The sequence below is a fragment of the Microtus ochrogaster genome, unplaced genomic scaffold (assembly GCF_000317375.1).
Source record: "Microtus ochrogaster isolate Prairie Vole_2 unplaced genomic scaffold, MicOch1.0 UNK6, whole genome shotgun sequence".
NCBI classification, from domain to species: Eukaryota; Metazoa; Chordata; class Mammalia; order Rodentia; family Cricetidae; genus Microtus; species Microtus ochrogaster.
Genome location: NW_004949104.1, coordinates 11,212,451 through 11,218,873, shown reverse-complemented (window position 1 = coordinate 11,218,873; position 6,423 = coordinate 11,212,451).

The following is a 6,423-nucleotide window of genomic DNA, read 5'->3' as shown; positions in this document are numbered from 1 at the left end:
CTCTGCCGACGCTGCCGACGCCCCGCCCACGCACCGCGCCCATTGGCTGCCGAAAAGCTGGGGGCGGCTCCCCAAGGAGCTCCCACCACGCGCCCAATGGGTGCCGAGGGGCCCGGGCCCCGCCCCTCTTCCAGGCTGGCGCCAACTGGACCGACGTGAGGGGGCGGGACAACCGTGAACACGGACCCTCCTTCCCTGGCTGCCAATCACACAAACTCACCTGGACGAGATCTTCTGGCTTTTCCGGGTTGGCCCGGCGCTGGCGTGTCACCTGCTGCGGCTTTCGGGGGACAAAGGCCTTGGGCTTCCCCGGAGGTCCCGCCCGCCTCTGCCTCAATGGGCCCGGTCCTTGCAAAACGGTCGCGGGTGGGGCTGCTTCACCCGTTCATTTACAATGATCAGAAGCTAGTGGGTTTAGGTATCTGAATCACCTTGCTGCTGTTTAGGGGCGTTTAAATTAACTCGTGGGAGACGCTATAAGAATAATACAGGGCAGGGCGGTGGTGGTGCACGCCTTTAATCCCAGCACTCAGGAGACAGAGGCAGGTGGATATGAGTTCGAGGCAAGCCTGGTCTACAAAAGCTAGTTCCAGGACAGGCTCCAAAGCTACAGAGAAACCCTGTCTCGAAAAAAGAAAAGAAAAAATACCGAGCCGGGCGTGGTGGCGCATGCCTTTAATCCCAGTACTCGGGAAGAGGCAGAGGCAGGCGGATCTCTGAGTTCGAGGCTAGCCTGGTCTACAAAGTGAGTTCCATCCAGAACAGAGAACCTGTCTCAGGGGGGAAAAAAGAAACAACAAAAACAAACCTGACCTAAGCTCTACTTTCCCTTGTAATCTTTTTCCTTCCCAACACCTTTTTTGGTGAAGGTTGATTTATATTGTTTTGAGATAGGGTCTCCAGACCCTATGTAGCCCAGGGCCCTCCCTAGTCTCCCAAGTGCTGGGATTACAGGTGTGGGCCACCATGCCCGGCTCCCTAATGATTTTATTGAGATACGACTAACATACCCCAAATCTGTTTAAAGTGTAGTTTCTAGATTTGAATTCCATCACGCTATCCACTCATCCACACATGCACCAATAAATATAAATTAATGCATGCCTACAATCTCAGCACTCAGTAAACTAAAACATGATGAGTTTCTGGGCCGACTTGGCTACAAAGGCCTTAACGCAAATAAATAGTACAATACCATGGTTCTTTAGCATCCTTAGAGTTATGCAAACACTGCAATCCAATTTTCCAACATTTTTATTGCCCAAAGAAATTACTATTCAAGCCGGGCGGTGGTGGCGCACGCCTTTAATCCCAGCACTCGGGAGGCAGAGGCAGGCGGATCTCTGAGTTCGAGGCCAGCCTGGTCTACCAAGGGAGTTCCAGGACAGGCTCCAAAGCTACAGAGAAACCCTGTCTCGAAAAACCAAAAAAAAAAAAAAAAAGAAAAGAAAAGAAAAAGAAATTACTATTCAATAATGGTCACTCTGTCTTCCTCGCCATCTCTGGCAACCACTACTCTACTTTGTGCCTACAGATTTGCTCTTTCTAGACATCACAATTATCTGTGGTTAGCCATCATTTTGTGTGTCCAGTTTTCTAAGAGAGGGTTTTGTCTTATGATACAGGCTAGCCTTAAGCTTTCTTTTTGTTGCTTCTAAGATACATCTATATTTGAGTGCTTCTTAGTGCTTTAGTCTTTTTATGGCTGAAATTATACTCATTGTATGGACATACCATATTTATACAGTATTCATCAGTGAGAGTCATTTGATTCTAAATAATGTTTGATTAGGGAACATATTTCATTTTTCCTAGAACTTCCTAGGAGTGGAATTTCTAGGTTTTAATGGTAACTCTGGCTAAACCTTAAAAAAATAATCTCAGTACTCAAGCGGCAGAGTTTGATCCCAGTCTGGTCTATAGTGTGGGTTCCAGGACTGCCAGGGCTACATAGAGAAACCCGGTCTTGGGAAAACCAAAAACAAGAAATAAGTAGTGTGTATGCATGTGCTCATGCATGGCATATGTGCAAAAGTCAGAGACAATTATGAAGAGTCATTTTCCTTCTTCTACCTCATGGATTCTGGGTATCAAACGTAGATCATCAGGCATGGGCCTTTACCTGCTGAATTATCATGACAGCCTGTTTAACCTTTTTGAGTAACTGGTAAATTGCTTTCTAAATTGGTTATGCCATCTCTTGTAATCTTTTAGTAATTTTATTATGCATGTCCTACTCTACAGGTAAGTAAATTGAGGCTCTATGAAGTAGTCAGTTACGTAGGGTCCCAGACTAGTCTGACAGTCTCAGATATGACCTGTTCTCACAATATGCTTGTATTTGAAGAATTGGGCCAATTAAACTCCTATGGACTTAATTTAACCCCAGCATCCAACTTCCAGCCCTAGAGATCATCAACTCTTAGAATGGTTCCTCATCCGTCTAGTATTCTATGGTTTACCACAGTGGCATTTGACAACTAAGGAGCTACCAGGGTCTGAAACAAGCTCCAAGAAAGGGGTTTACCTAGAGTGAGTGACTCACCAGCCATTTTCTTGATGCCACACGGCCAGAAATTCTTAGAGACCTGTAGTCTGCATTCCATTTGCTTTCGGTTTTCCACAAAAAGAGCAACAGCAGACATGGGAGCAGGCACAGGCCATTTTGCTCTTAAACCCTGTCTGGGAAGGCATTCCTCCTTTCCAATGGCTGAACACAGCTCCCAGGAGGCAGAGTGGGTCTATTCCAGGGAAGGAGGAACCAGATATATCCACTTTGACCTAACAATGCTGGTCCTAAGATTCTTTCCAAAACATGCTACCATTCTGTACTGTAATGTACCCGACAAAAGCAACCAGGGAGAGATGTTCATTCATTTGGGACACACAGCTTAAGGGTCCAGTCCATTATCAAGTTGAGGTAGCTCTACTTGTTCGAGTCAAGTCTCACCATGTAACCCTTGGAATACAAGGTATGTGCCACCAGCTCCTTTGTCTTTTTCCGTTTTATTTAGTACTGGACATCAGCCCACAGAATGGTGCCCTTCACGTTCACAATTGGTCTTCCTCCCTCTTCAGTTCAACCTTTCTGGAAACCTCACAGACATAACCACAGGTGTCTCCTAACTCCAAATCCAGTCAAGTTGACAGTGACACAGATACCCAGAGATCTCAGAGCAAGGGTACCTGTCTTTTAGAAACATGACAGACTGCAGTTGATGACTTAATTCTGAGGCTTTTTCTTCTTTTGAGCCAGGGTCTATGTTACCTAGGCTGGCCTCCAACTCCAGGGCTCAAGCAATTGCCCTGCCTATCCAAGTTCAAGTAGTTGGGACCAGGTAGTCACTACCATGCCTGGCTTCTTTTAGACCATTTCTTCATTAGTAAAATGGAATACTGGAAAGAAGCAAAAACAAATGCTTAATTATTTTGAGATTGTAGTGTGACATGTTCTTAAGCACTTGCTTAAGGGAAATTCCCAGTAACAACGGGCAGAGGTGACAGAATTCATCAATTTCATGAGTCCACTATAGTCTACAGCTATAGCACTGAAGTTAACAGCTTAATCCAAAGCATGTGGATTGCTTCACGCCTGTCCTAAATTACCATGTGTCCTTGTGTAAATTTAACTTTAAGAACACCATTTTTCCTCTTCTGGAAAAATTGGAATGTTACTAATTACTTGGTGAGCCAGTGTGCTTTGATTCTGAAGCCTTCAGTACAAAGCAGGCTCACTGTTAGTTTATGCGTGTCTGGGTGTATATGCACACAAATGCATGTGGGTGCGAGTGAAAAGCCAGATGTTCTTGTAAAATGTCTTCCTCAATTATACCCCACCTTATTTTCTGAAATAGTCTCTCAACGAACTCACCAGTTCAGTTAGATTGGCTGGCCAGTCAGCTCCAGGAACTGTCCTGTTTCTGCCTTCCTAGTGTAGACAACATGGTGGAGATTGTTTTATGTGGTGTAGGGACCTTAACTAACTCAGGTTCTCAAGCTTATTTGGTAAGTGCTCTCCCAACTGAACCATCGCTCTACCTCCCAATGTTAGTTTCTTTAACACCAGAGCATTGTCAAATTTTTTTTGCTTTTTTTTTTTTTTTGGAGATAGGATTTCTCCTGAAACAGTCCTGGCTGTCCTGGAACTCGCTTTGTAGACCAGGGTGACCTCAAACTCACATGGATCCACATGCCTTTACCTCCCAAGTACTGGGAGCACCACCACCACTCGGTTAAGTTTTTTTGTTTTTGTTTTTAAATGTCTTTAAAATTTATGTCTGTGTATACAGGTGCCCCCTCAGGTCAGCTGGAGTAATCGGCAATTGTGACCAACTTGGGAAGGATGATGGGAACTAATCTAGGATCCTCTGAAAGAGCAGCAATCTTCAAGCACTGTATGACTGTAGTGAATGGGGCTGGCTGTTCCATGGCTATTGTACCCATGAACTCACAGCACAAGGCCTGCTGGAAACTGGGGCCTACCAATAATCCATCATGGATGGGGAAGGACGGTTATAAGGTCCCACCCTCCCTGAGGATCTAGAGGCAGTTAACAGTTGTTTGGGTAGAAAGGAATAGTCTTTAGTGGTATAGCCACTGTTACGTTGTTGCCCTTGATCAAATACACAACCTTAATTAAATGCAGTGACATACACACATACACACACAAACATGAGAGGAAACTTGTTGGGAAGAGTGTTTGCTGGGAGGAGGAGAGAATGATGATAATGCAGGGCATATGACCAAAGCATACACACACACATATTTATATATATTAGCTTTCTTTTTGGTTTTCGAGATAGGATTTCTCTGAGTAAAAATGCCGGCTATCCTGGAAACCAGGTTCGTTGGCCTCAAACTCATCTGCCTGCCTCTGCCTCCTGAGTGCTGAGATTAAAGGAGTGTGTCACCACACCTATTTTACATTTTTTAAATGAAATTAAAAAGCAAAACTTTAAAAACTCAAAAAAAAAAAAAGTAAGCACTTTTTAAACTTGCAATGTTGTAGGATGTGCAGTGCCAGCAAACAACATTCGTCTACGGCCAGCCACCAAAGGTCACAAGGCTCTGTGGTCAATGAGCCTCCAATGAATGTGAGCCAGGACAGGCTTTCATTCAGGAGTTCTGGGAACTGTGAACTCCATGGCGTATGGATCAAAGGGCCCATTCACTTGCATTCTGCCCAGCCCCATTCCTGGCCCCTTGTCATAGCCTCAGCTACAGAGAGGCACTGTGGGGTCTGCCAGTCTGCAGAGGCATATGTCTTGACACCATGCCATGTCCCTAATACCAAAAGGGAGCTCTTGGGCATGGGTGCCCTCCCCTCCTGGAAATCCCTCCAGAGGATTTCTAGTGCTGCCCAATTAGTGTCTAGCAGCGAGTCTGCTTTCAGGTCCCTAATCAGAAAAGCCTACCAGCAAGTCGAATTTTGCACTAGTCCTGAGGGACAACCTTGGGGCAACCAGGAGAATGGCAAATGTCACACAGGGTACAGAATGGCATGGCATCAACAAGGTTGAATGTGAGGAATTTGTGCTGGAGCCAAGTTTCTGGCCCTGCCAAGGAGCTTCCTAAGCTTAGGTTGAGAGAGGAAAGGTAGAGCTACCGTAAGGAGCACTGCTTCATTTGAAAGCACTTTCCTCTCTGACACCTGAATCACAGCAAATGAAAAGGTACCAAGAACTCTTAGTTCTGAGCATGTATAATCCTCAAAATAAAATCAGCTTTGTTTACATCATCAACAGGCTCTCATCTCCCTCCCTCTGAATACTTACAGCAGCGCCTATGCCTCTGCAATAGCACAATTCCAAAAATAATAACCTATACCAGCACCTCACTCAGTGACCAAGACTGAGGCAAATGTTTCGCCCATACTCTTCATCTGAAACATGTGATTATGGGCATGTGACTTGCCTTTGGTACCTCAAACAAGAAAAATCACATAAGGACTACCGCACAAGTGCTTGAACAGAATGCAGTGTCAGGTCTGACAGCTTCAGTCTTTAATCCCAGCACTTGAGAGGAAGCAGCAGGCTGATTTCTATACATTCAAAATCAACCCGGTCTATATAGCAAGTTCCAGGACAGTTGTCTCAAAACAAAAACAAACAAAAAACCCAACAACAACAAAAACAATAAAGCAGCAAACTAAATAAAAGGCCCTTAGATAAGCCCACAGACATGGCATAATTAACAACACACGTGCTAAAGAACAACTGTGTTCACACTAGATGAAACACTACCTAAAAATCACTGTGCCTATCAGTGGAAGGGTGATTCCAGGTCTGAAGGAAACTACTATACCAGGTACTGTGGTCCTTGTGCTGTGGGATTCTGCATGCTAGAGGGTCCCAATGCTTTACAAATATAAAATGTGTCTATGTAAAAGTGTGCCATTGTACACACGTGGAGACAACTACAGGC